Here is a 13,689-nt window from a genome sequence, read left to right on the forward strand (position 1 = left end):
GCTGTTGTGTGAAAAACAGTAAACAATCCCAAGCAAGCACTGAAAACGGCTTAGTGTAACCCTTTGCTTGCTGAAGACTTTTCAACAGAAAAGAAAATAGCTTCTAGCCAATGCTCCCATCACTGAACTATCCTGTGAGTTTGAAAGCTAGGCCGCTTTTTACAACGTGCCATCAAAAAACAGAGCTTTTGAAACTTGTAGTCACTGCAGTGAGTTTGGGAGGTCTCAGGCAAATGCAGCTCTCTAACCTGAATTAAGACCCACATGAAATCCTGGGGCCAGATCCCCTGTTTAGTTCCATTGAAGTAGCTGATTTACACGTGAGAGAAATATATGTGTGGCTGTTAGCATTCAAGCTAAGCCACCTCTCATCCTTATAGAGGGCTTTTATCAGTATATGCAGGATTATGTGGGAAGCTTACACACACAAACATACACCCACGCACAGCCTGTACTATGAACTGTAGAGCATAAAGCAAGCACATGAGCTTCCATCCATCAGAACTGTGAAAAGAAAAACAGATCTTTAACCTTCAGCTCTTAAACAGCATAGCAGTTTTTTGGGGAGGGGAAGGGATAGTTCACTTTAAGAATGCTAGCTGTGGGTTTCTTGTTTCACATAAGATCGCACTATGTTTTGAAGGTGTGGGGAAAGCAACATGCAATGTCTCTTTTGAAAGAGTCATTCCATGTATCTCAGAGTATATCTGTTAAGTCAGTGCAGGATAGGCCCACTTGGAAAGCTGTATTCTGCTGCTGCTAGCTATGGATTTTCAGTGGGCATCCTGAGACTGAAGCCTTCAGACCAGAATCCTGCTGTGTTTTGAAAGGAGAAAATAGAAAAAAGCTTAAAACATCCAGTTATTTTTTAAATCTAAAATAGCATCTAAATAGCATCTTATGTGATGGCTGCATCTGTGCATGAAGTAGGACTTTTCCCTTAGTGTATGGTTTGTATTACATTACAGATGGTTTGTCTGATTTTTAAATTGTAAAAAGAAAAGGAGTACTTGTGGCACCTTAGAGACTAACCAATTTATCTGAGCATGAGCTGTGTGAGCTGTAGCTCACGAAAGCTTATGCTCAAATAAATTGGTTAGTCTCTAAGGTGCCACAAGTACTCCTTTTCTTTTTGCGAATACAGACTAACACGGCTGTTACTCTGAAACATGTCATTTTAAATTGTAATTTGTTTTGGTGAAACAAAGTGCAAGCAATACAGAACTCATTACAAAATGAATCTTTTGCTCATATAAAGCTAGTACGATAATAGTCGTGAGAGCTATTATCTTGGTGTAGGGGCACATTCATGTATATTCATATATTTTTCTTCCCCTCCAATCTTATTTCTAAGAAAAGCCAGTAAGGTAGCACAATTGCTGTGCACCCCAGAGACTTACTGTGGTTTCAATTGCACTGGAAAACATGCTGATTCCCAAACTGTACTAATAGATATCCCTTTACAGTTACAAGAGGTCAGGACGGTTATTGCTGTCTTTGCTGATTTACAACCCCTTTCCATAAACCCCTAAACAAACATAGTTTAATTAGATCAATAACTATTAAAGTAACTTCAGGCAGAAACAACTCTCAGTTCCTTTAATAACTGTGAAGCCTGGATCCTCTGCCTCTAAAAGGGGGGAGGGAGGAGAACAGAAAAGAGAGACCCTTGGGATTTTTGCCAGCCATCACCATTTTAAAATGGTTTTGTTGTTCTTCCTAGTTCAATATGCTCAGTACAATCACAATATGTCTTTGATATTGGACACTGATATTGATCTGGGTGCATCTGTCTCTCTCTCAGCAGCTGATAATGACAGCACACGTGATTTCCTGTTATTGAAAACCCACAGACATTTCTGGAGCCAGAGCTTGGCAGCTCGGGGGCTCCTTTCCCATCAGCAGCCCAGTGTCCAATGCTGTTATTGCCTTTCAGCTGATATAAGTCGGATTCACTGGCAGCCCTGCTGAGTTTTAAACAACTTGTTTACCTCCTCAGTGTAATCTCTCTCTGCTCCGATTGGCTCCAGTAGCATACAGAGAGCACTAAAATACCCAGAGCTCATAGGCTGTTATACAGAAAACAACCCTGAGCAAAAGCGCCTTCTCATGCTCTCGCTTTCCAAGGCAGGTGATGTTATTTATACCTGTTGTTTGCACTTGCAGCCAAGCAGCTCTGCCATACTATGTGGTAGCTTTGAAGAAAGCATCAAACTTTTCCATCTTCTGGCATGAAAATGTATTATGGGCCGAATGCCACTCGTCTTACAAGTCTGTATTTGGGACAGGCAAGAAAGCCAGCTTTCTTTTGATATGCAGTTGATATTTTAATATAAAAAGTGATAGGTGTGTGTGCATCATAGAGCCTGAAATGCCGTGCAGGTAAAATCAACGCTTCCACATACGGCTGGGGGACAGAGTGAAACCCTAAGGATAAAATCATAATAAGAGAACTCTGGAATCTGCATGGAAAAATCTGGCCTGTTATGTCCTCCAGTTCCTGACGAGGACTTCGGAACAACAACAGAGGACACTGGCCCCGTTAAAAGAAATCCCAGGTTTTCTATCCCCACCAGTGAAAGCTAAGGGGCTAGTTCACCATTGCCTGCATGGGGGAAATGGCTATGAAGTGGTAATAGAATGCCTTCACTTTGCACGCATGTGAATGACTACAGGAGATGCAGAGCACAGGTGAAGTGAGCTCCAAGTTTCCTCCTGCTCCAGTTGAAATCGATGGCAAAAATCCCTTTGACTTCAATGGTGCAGAGTCAGGGTTTAAGAGAAGATTTGGGGAGTTTGGTCAGCAGTGGCTGCTCATGCAGGACAGATGTAATGTTGTACATCCCAATACTGAGTCTCTATGCTTTGATTCCAGGAGCTCCCAGTAATCTGAGACCCAGTGTATCCCTAGAGATGGTGATACCGTTCCTGAAAGTTACCCTTCTGCATTGCAGTGTGGAACAAGTACCAGAGAGTCATTTTTTTCTGATGCTGTGATACTGTTTGCTCCGGTGCTGGTTTTGAAACACTTGTGGAAAAGATGTTATGGCAGGAAGTAGTGTGGGTTCAAACATAATTAGATATAATGTACCAATGAATTCCCCACGGAGTATTCTGAAAAGTGCTTGCTGACCCAGTTTGGCTAAAGGTTTGAAATGAGATAAAGTAACTGAGTTATTTTTGGTGCTCATGGATGAACCTAGAAGTATGCTTCAGATGAGTACCCGAAAGTTTAGGTGATAATATGGACTTCATCCAAACTTTTCTCAAACCTTTGATGTTGACATTGAACGAGAAATCAGATAAGCTCACACTTGCATGAAGTTTCTAGTATTTCTGATCTTGGCCTGGATGGAAATATAGTAAGAACAGTCTCTTCTCTCTTGCTATATTTTGGTACCTTTGCTGCCAGCTAAAAGTGAAGAAGCACATTCAAAGTAATGGGAAATAAACAATTGTAATGTTTTGGTTTCAGTTTCCTTTTAGGCAAAGGTTTGGACCTTCAAAACTAAGGTTTTGAAACCTTTTGTGGTTCACCCTACCCCATTTTTTAGGATTTTTAAATCCAATTAATAACAGTCATCCGAACTAAAGAGAAGAGCATGACTGAAAGTTTGAGCTAATGAGAAGCAATGTGGTCTAGTTGCAGGAGACCAGGAATCAGAACAACACCCAGATTCTCTCTGTACCTTACATGTGCTCATCATCACTATGTTGGCTGTACACCTACTGGGGTCTTTTTTCCAACTCTGCTACTGGCTTGCTCTGTGACCTGGAGTATGTCACTTAACTTCTCTGTGTCTCACTTTGCTCATCTCTAAAAGGGAGGTAACAACATCTACCTTTGTAACATCTACCTTTGATGCAATTCATTTGATGAGATTCATATGAGGGTCACTATATTGTATTTGTTTGGGTTTTTTTATTATTGGCTGGAACACTATTTTCCTGCTTCCTTTTTTCTGCTTTCATCAGGGTCATTTACTCATAAAAGAGCAAAAAAAAAAACACTGCAAAGCTAGAGGTGGAAAAATGAAACATTAAAAACACTTTCAATAAGCCCATAAACATATTCTTAAGGGTATAGTACAACTAGCTTTTAGGTAATGAAATCATTTGTTGCTCCAATCTAGAGTAGTGAAAAATTAGTTTCTCACTTGTAAATAATAATTTGTCTTTTTATACTCTAGTAAGTCTGCCCCTTTAACAAAAGAAAAACATCCAGCTATTGAGATTTGTTTTTCCATGTTGCTTGTAGTGATATGGTTAGGAGAGGTACATAGTAATTAATAATAGGAAAATGGAGAATAGATATGTACAGGTCAAGATCACATCGTGCATAAATGGCGGTCTAGGAGCTGTATAATTTTTTTCTCTCTGAGGAGAAAAAAAGGAAGACTTTAATAGATTTTTATTTCTTTAGTGTGTTCTACCTTTGTCTCAGTTCTGATTCTTCTCAATGTTCTGATGAACATATAGCACTTTCATGGCAGTGACAAAGTACAGGTAAACTTTCATAGCTACCTTCAAGAGCCAGTGGTCATTTTAACTTCATCAAAAAGGTCTGCTAGAGAAATCAAGGCGAGTTGTATAACAATGGACCTATGTGAAGAGAACATAGAGCAGATAGAGGGGGAAGGGAATACCAGAAAAATCACCTTTATCTTTTTTCTGAATCAGAGGCATGACGCTAATGGCACGCAGGTATCTATCCAATGTTTGTTAAAAGACAATTAAAGTGTTCTATAGAATTCCGATCAGAGCATCTACTATAAAGAAGAGTAAAAATGCAACATATCCGAGTTTCTTTTATGTAATTTAAAATTAATTAATCAGCTAGGATTTACTCTTGAGACTGACAGAGAAAGAGAGTTTCTAAGGTCTCTGAGAATCTCTCTAGAGTTAGCAGTCTCCTCACTGACCACAGCTGGAGCTGACTGCATTTTAAAAGCTCCATGGCTGCCTCTTTCCCTGTGGGGGGAATCAGGGAGCTGGGATACGCTGAGTGTCACTGGACCCATTTGGTTGTATATGATGGAAAATAGAAGATGAGTCATAATTTGAGGCTAGACGGGACCACCAGACCATCTGGTCTGACCTCCTGTATATCAAAGGCCACCAACACCACCCGCACTCTAACCCCAACAACCAAAATTAGACCAAAGTATTACAGAGCACAGGATACTAGACCATTATGTGCCATGAGAAGAATAGGAGGGACTGAGGTGCACCACTGCTTGAGGCCCCTGCAATAGCAAGGAAAAGATTAAGTGAGATATACAGAGATAATCCTGCCAAGTGACCTGCACTCACACTCTGAAGAGGAAGGTGAAAAAACTCCAAGGTCAGTGCTAATCCAACCTGGAAGAAAATTCCTTCCGACCCCACATATGGCCATAAATTAGACCCTGAGCCTGTGAGCAAGAACCTGCCAGCCAAGTACCTGAGTGAGAGAACGCTTGGTGCCACCTCAGAGCTCTGGCCCAATGAGACCAGTATCTCCCCTCCAGCCATGGCCATTCCTGATGCTGCAGAGGATGGAGATTTAAACAAGACAAAAACCCTTCAGAATACATGGTGGGGGAGAATCTCTTCCTAACCTCTGCTGGTGACTGGCTGAAATGCCGAAGAATGAGCTTTTAAGAACATAAGACATAAACTAGAAGTGATCCCCAGGGATGCTGAGCTCTGCCCTGTACCATCACAGGCAACCCTTACAATTGGATTCCTACATTTGTCCAACTTGCTCTCAAAACAAAGTTGTTTACCCCCAGCCTGAATTTGTTCATGGCCAATTTATATCCATTTGTTCTTGTGCCAACCTTGTCCTTTAGCTTAAAGAGCTCTTCACCCTCCCTGGTATTTACCTCCACTCCCCCCACCCCTCCAATGTATTTATAGAGGGCAGTCATATCCTCTGTCAGCTGTCTTTTTGTCAGACTAAACAAGCCAAGGTCTCCCAATCTCCTCTCATAAAATAGGTCCTCCATTCCTTTGATCATCCTAGTAGATCTTCACTGCACCTGTTCCAGTTTATATTCATCTTTCTTGAATTTGGGTGACCAGAATTGTACAGAAGATTCCAAGTGAGGTCTTACCAGTGCCTTGTACAAAGGCATTGATATTTCTCTATTTCTACTGGAAAGTGCACACCTAATATATGCTATGATATAATATATCCTTTAGCCATTAGATTTCACAAAGTTCAGATGGCTAGACTATGTGTAGGTGCTTGGTTTAGAAAAATAAGATTATTTAGAAATGTGAGGAATTCTGGATACCAAATGGTTAACGAGCATGTACAGATTTAGCACTTCAGTACACCCATTTGTCTAAACAGACAAAGTCCCCAATTAGTGTAAATGGGTGCCAATGTCCAAATCATTTTATTCTTTTCTGAACTCACAAAAACATCCAAGTGTTACTGATCTTCTACATGAAAACAGAGATACCTCTCAAATGGAAAGGTAGTAGTTCATAGCCTAGAACATACTACTTCTTTATTTCCTTTTAGAGAAATGTAGAAAAATATATGTGCATAAGTAGAACTGGTCAAGAACTTTTGGACAAAAGATTTTTTCATCAGAAAATGATGATTAATCAAAACTAAAACTTTTCATGAAAATGTACCGGTTTTGACTACATTTTCATCAGGGAGGTTTCTCAGGTCAAAATGAGAGACAGAGATCACCCCAGAATAGCTAATAGCCCAGAAGTTAGGGGAGTACACTTGGGATGTGGAAAACCCAAGTTCAAATCCTTGTTCCAAATCTGACACAGTAAGGATTTGAACCTGCGTCTTCCACACCTCAGAAGAGTGGTCTAATCACTGGCATACAGACTACCTTGGACTCTGTTTTTCCTTCTGACTGTGGGGTGGGTTTTTGTTTTTGTTTTGTTTTATTTTGTTTTGTGAAAAATATGGAAAGGTCTTGTTTTCATTCCAAAGCAGAATGAAAACAAATGTGAAATCTTAAATTCTTTTTCATGAAATAGAATTCTTGTTTTCCAGCCAATCCTATGCATAAATCATTTTGCTTTCAGGGAGGGTCCAAGCATTGGCTACTGGCCAGCTCTTCATTTGACCACTGTCTGTTCTCTGCATTATAGGTATAGCTCTCTTAATTGCCCTTAGCAGCATCAGTGTGACTCTTTCTTGGGTCAAAAAATGTTGGCTTCTCTGAGGCTCCCATCAGTGCTGTTCTATGGATCATTCAAACAGGGATGAATTATGATTGGCACTTTTCATCTCCCAATCTGCTCCTTTTCCAAAGGCTAAGCACATCATTTCTGCATCACATTTACTCATCAATGGCCTTTGAATTGAAACTCTGATTTAGTTCAAAACTTGTACTACCATCATGGGAGAGATCCAGTTTAGCTATTGCACCAGCCCATGTCAGAGAAGGCTAGCTGAGCTGGTAAGACTCTGTGATTCTGAAAAGACGTTTTGAACTTCAAGGGAAGGATCCCATTGACCTCAGGGTACTTTACCCAAGCCCAAGGAACTCTTCCAAGTGTTGAGGAACCAGTGGCAGGACAATGCACATAGGTGTGTTTGTTATTTTGTACAGCTTTGTGTATTTCTTAGGCTACTAAGTTAAGAGTAATGGTGTTTAAGAATCCTGTGTAAAGTCTGTCTGTGTGTCTGATGGCTTTCACTACTGCATACTCCTCATGAGGTAAATTGTAAACCAGAAGGCTCACACCTTTGGATTCTGGGGAAGATCTAAGACCTGCTGGGGAAGGCTGGAGGAGATGGCATGAGTTTCAGGGACAAGGCAATTGGACCTTGGGGTCTCCACTGCCAGGAATGGTGTCAAACACCAGGTCTGTACTAGAGTCCCAAATCCAGGAACAGTGCCTAAACTCTGCCCTTCCCCAGCAAGGTAAGGTCATGGGGTAACATGGGGTTCCGTGTTTGGATCCCCTCACAGCAATTTGGTGAGTGTTCAACAGGGCAGCTCAACTGAATATGTGAGAACATGGTACAAAGGGAGGAAGTATCAAAGTCTACAGGTGAGGGACAATGCTGAAATAGCTGAATAGACACAAAGATTCATAGACTCTAAGGTCAGAAGAGACCATCGTGGTTATCTAGTCTGACATCCTGAACACTGCAGGTTACAGAACCTCACCCACCCACTCCTGTACTAGACCTATAACCTCTGGCTGAGTTACTGAAGTCCTCAAATGATTGTTTAAAGACTTCAAGTTACAAATACACCATTTATACTAGTTTAAACCTGCAAATGACCCATGACCTATGCTGCAGAGAAAAGCGAAAAAACCCCAAGGTCTCAGCCAATCTGACCCTGGGGAAAATTTCTTCCCAACACCACATATGGTGATCAGTGCCCTGAGCATGTGGGCAAGACCCAAAACCACATCAGACTGTGGTTCCCTAAAAAAAGAATAGACATGTACCTTACACTTACATGGTGTGGCTTTGTGTCCCCCTCTAGTGGATGGATCACAAAGCAGTTTGAGTTTGCAACTTCAAAAGCTAGGTCTTTTAGCTCAGGCAATTGAGGCTCATGCTTTTAGATGCAGGCATCCATAGTTCAGTCTCCACTACTGACAGCCCACCCCCTTGTGTCCTGTTTCAGAAGGCTAAAGAAGTGGCTGAAAAGTAGCTTCACAAGAGGCTGCTCAAAAAACTAAAGGTGTTGGGGAGTGGGGAGGGAAGGAGAGAGAAAAGAACTTACACTGTCAATGGAGACTAGAGGAGGAAACAAACAGGAATATAAAGTCCGTGAAGGCTGAAAGGTGTGGAGTTAAAGGGGTAGTTTTACATTGTTGGATGCCAAGTAATTTTGTTTTAAAAATTACTAAAAATATTTAGTTTAGAAAGAAGAAATGGTAATAGGCCAGCCGGTTCTGACTAACTGTTTGTCTTATTGCCAGCTCAGGGATGTGACTCCCACTATTTAATCACGAGTGTTTATTTTATATGCCATAGGGGACACCAAGATCAAGACCAAGCAAAATAATCACAATTATTAAACCAGGCTTATTTTGTTATTATTAAAGAAAGGAAAAGAAAATATGAAATTCCACAAATGACCAAACACAAATTATTTTAGGGGAGGTGGACCTGTTTATTAATAAAAAAATAAGCCAGTTCAGAGCTGTCAAACTAATCAATCTTAACTATGAAACCAAAGAAAATATATAAATCAGTTACTGAAAAGAAGCCATTTAACATGCTGTCTTGAAACAGGCCAATTAGCCAACATTAAGAATTTTAAATCCAATTAAATCCCACTATTTCTCTGTATATCCTCTGTCTCCTCCCCAGGAACACAAGGTCTAACCACTTGGTGATTAACAGGAGAAACTGTTAGTCTTTTAAGTTACAACTGCACTTCAATATCCCAACACAATCATTACAAGGGTTTTTAACTCTAATCCCTAAGCCAGTGTTTTAGCTAACTTCCTCTCCCCAATTCATGTTGAAGTCTTGGAGAAGTTTTCCTGGGTTGGTTTCTTCTTGAGGCTTCTCTGTGTTTCTTATCAGTCAGTGGCAGCTTGCTTCTAGAGATGGAAGGAATGAGTTGTGAAAGTGCTTGTTGTCTAAGCAGAACAGCAGGAGGTGTGAGTTGGGGTGCTCACTTCAGAGTCTTTTCTACCCTTCTTCTTATTTTCATGAAATTGTAGGAAAACACACCTCTTTCATGATTGGTAAGATTCAAGTTGGGTGCTGTCATTCTTTCATTGGCTCCGTTCCTTCAGGGTTGGCTTAGGTGACAATTTTAGCTCCTGAATATGCAGTCTGTTTAATGAATATCCAACATTTCTTTAATTCTCTTTGTTGTTTTTGTGGCAGGAAAGTTCCAGATAACTTTTAAAATTAGTTTTAATGCCTTCTTTTATTCAGTCCATTTTCTGAGGGTTTTTTTTACTTTTATTAGAGTTTGACAGGAAATGAAATTATATTTTCAAAAAGTCCAAACACTCCTGTTCTTTATATAAGAGTTTTTAGTTTTCAAAACAGTCTGTTAAAAGTAAGTAAGTCTTACAAAATTGTTAGCCTAAGTTGTTGACTATACATGGCAATTTTTGGAAAGATGATTTTCCTGTCTTCTTGTGTTGGGTGAGGCCTTGCTTGAACATTGCCAGTAATTAATTCATTAATTCCCCACTAGTAAAAATATTCTATGTTTAAATATCTACTTACATTAGTAATTAGTCTAGCATCAAATAACCTTGCTATAGTTGTATATAATACCTCTTACTCGTCAAATAACAATGATATCAGAGAGTTATTATATGAAGGCTTGCATTTCAATACAAAATATTTGCAAATAAATATATTAAAAGAAACCCATGTCGTCTTAAGCATTTGAGAAACAACAAATGTTTTCTCCTTTAAGTATAAACATGAATTAGAAGTAACCAGTATTTTCTGTACATTTCTCACCATAAATGTTTTCCAAGTTTAAAGAATGAAGACTTTAGTGTGTTTACAAATGATCAGTTTCAATAAGGATATTTCTAACATTCTTTGTTTTTTCTTTGAAAAGAAATGGGAGGATTGTATAGGTCCACTTTATCTGTAGATTTATGCTAACACAACTTAGCATTCCTTTCACAGTCTGGTTTCTTCCTACAAGTGTTTACATGGTTTGTCTGCTTGTGGTTGGGCGCTAGAAGCAAAAACGTTCTGTAATTTCTTTGATTAGCTTTAGAGAGACAAGGTAGGTTACAAAAATATCTTTTATTGGACCAACTTCTGTTGGTGAGAGAGACAAGCATTGGAGCTCTTCTTCAGGTCTGGGAACCATAGTCAGTATCACAGCTAAATATAAGATGGAAAGATTATTTAGCATCAGTAGTTAAAACATATTTCAAGTGACTATTGAGGCTGGGGAGTTGTTTGAAGGTGAGAAGAGGGGGTTCAAGAAAGATTTTTTTTCAGGACCATTTCCCAGACCTGAAGCAGAGCTCTGTGCAAGGTTGAAAGCCTGTCTCTCTCACCAACAGAAGTTGGTCCAATAAAAGATTATTAGCTCACCCACCTGGTCTCTCTAATATCCTGGGACCAACAGGGCTACGACATTACTGCAAACAATGCTTGATTCACTTCAACATGTTGTAACATAATTAGCCTAACCATGTGTAGTGTTATAGCCAGTATGCTTGGAAATATAACATTCTTGTAGTTGTATCTGAATATTCAGTAAAGATTCAAACAAGTTTGTAATGACTTTAAAAAATAAGTTATAACAATTTTACTGATATAATTTTTGTATCAATATTGAGGTCTCTCCCTCCAAAAAAGGGAAAAGAGAAGGGTAGTTTAAAAAAAATACAGTTAAAGGTTAGTAAAATAGAATGAGTTCATAGTAGCTAAGGCTAATTAGAAAGAATGGCCTATACAAATATATCAAGGCAATTACAAATCTACAAATGCAGCAAACCTCAAATTCAAGCCCCAGGTTTGAGGCTTAATACAAAAATATATACCCATTCAGTGATGGGGGAAACTTGAAAATCAGTATTGCTCTTTGTGTCTCCACTCATACATTCATGCATACATTCATTTGTGTCTCCCAGGGCTTAAATTCTCACAGAATATTTCCTGGAGCTCAAGGCTTCTGCCCTGGAGGTTTGAAAATATTTACCAGAGCTCTGCTCCGGACAGCTCCAGCTGAATTTAAGCCCTGGTGTCTCCTCTCAGTGCCCTTGCTTCACGCACTGCTTTAGCTCAGGGAGACTTTCCCAAACACGTAGAATTTGTACTTGTAAATACGATAATAGAATCAGGCTAACAGGTTAACTAGGGTTTTACAGGATGGACTAACTGGCTCAGATAAAATAAGAACCAGACTGAACTTCTGCAAATCTCTTGAACCAGATCCAATCTGAAATTTACTTAAGGTTTGAAAATCTTTGGCTAATGTGTTGCCAGCCACACAATTACCACTCTAAAGGCCCTTTTTCTGTGAACCCACTCTCTCACTTAGGGTATGTCTACACTGCAGATGGGAGCAAGCCTCCCTATTCGGGTTGAAATTTGCTTTAGAGGGCTCAAGCTCAAGCTAAAATTAGCAGTGTGGACATTGCAGCTCAGGTGGCAGATTGGGCTGTCGAGCCCACCGGACCTCAAGGGTTTGAGCTTAGGTGGCTAGCCCAAGTCTCTGCCGCAACTGCTCTCTCAAGCCCCGGTAGCATGAGTCTATCTACCTGGGCTGGGAGGCTCGCTACCAGCTTCAATGAAATTGAGTAAAGGTAAATATCTTCTAAAGCTGAATATCAGGAAAGAGTGATGCTCTCACAGGGTGTGAAGATATCGCAAGGAAAGCAGAAGAAGCTCCTTAAAACGAGAATGAAGAGCCGCGTGAAGTTTTAGATAACAAATTCAGTTTCAGACATAATTTGGCCATTTTGGATTTGGATAATCCACTAATTTTGTTTAAAAAATCATTCATCCATTTGAATAACTTGTGTTGACATGTCTATTAAGATAGCATTTGGATATTTGAATACTGGATATTCCCAGAATTCATACAAGTGGAATTTGGATAACCAAAAAGTAAGCAAAGCACTTCTTTTTTTTTTTTTAATGTTGTGATATCCAGAAAGAAATGCTGACCTCTTGTTCACTTCCTCTCCTCAGATATGGGCAAAGCACTCAGGAACATAGCGTTTTTGGCGCAACCAGTATTTGTAGGGTGTTGCACAGGATGATAAAGTAGAATCTAGAGATGGAAAAGGTCTGTCTTCCTGATTCTGATCTCAAACTGGTTTTAGATTGATGTAACTCTGTTGACTTTCGTGGAGTTCCTCGTGGTTTACATCAGTGTAAGAGCATTCAGATTTGGGCCCAATGACTCTGACACCTTGAGTCAGGACTTGGAAGAGGCCCCCAATTCTAATTTCATTTACACTGGTATAAGTCTGCAGTAATACCACTAAGCCAACTCTAGGCCGGAAGCTATTAAGGAAGAGGCACTTAGCCCAGTAGCAAGATTTTAAAGAATGGCTTTATTACTTTTGGATTCTCTTTCCTAAAAAGATGGAAAAAATAATGTTTTTGTTTAGGTGGAAAATGATTAAATTCTGCCATGAGCTTGGCAAGCCCATTGCATCTACCCACAGCATTCCTATGGGCACAACTACACTGTTGTTTTATTGCAAAGCTGCTTCCAGGCAAATCATCCCCTAGGACAAGAGTGCAGCTTCTACTGCTGAGTAGCTTAGGCACTCCACGGGATCTAATTTGGAACAGAGAGATCCTTCAGACTTAGGGAGCCTCTGTTGGATGTCTTCATATAAGGCAGAGTTAGATGAAATGTTACCTTGTGCAAATGGCATTGTTTGATTACATAATAATTGTCTTAGTGAATTTTATATCAAATGTGTTCAGTTTATAAGTACAGAGATTTTTTTTTTCTAATTGCTGGTCCTGCATATTTAGCCTGGGGTCTGAAAGTTCAAGCTGGATTTTTTTCCTGCTCATGCTGAGTCATTCAGGAAGGTCCTGCAGACTGAATTACACCTTTTAATGGTGGGCACAGATATAAATGACAGGAAATGAGTAGCTAATTGTGCTGATGATGCACAAAAATGAATGGAATCTAACTTACTCTCTCTTAGCTGTGTTGACTATATAGTGCAAAAAGAATTCAAAAGCATCGTGCAATCCTCTGAACTACTAAATCATTGTATTTCATAAGTGTAACT

The sequence above is a fragment of the Lepidochelys kempii genome, chromosome 1 (genome assembly GCF_965140285.1).
Source record: "Lepidochelys kempii isolate rLepKem1 chromosome 1, rLepKem1.hap1, whole genome shotgun sequence".
Classification (NCBI taxonomy): domain Eukaryota; kingdom Metazoa; phylum Chordata; order Testudines; family Cheloniidae; genus Lepidochelys; species Lepidochelys kempii.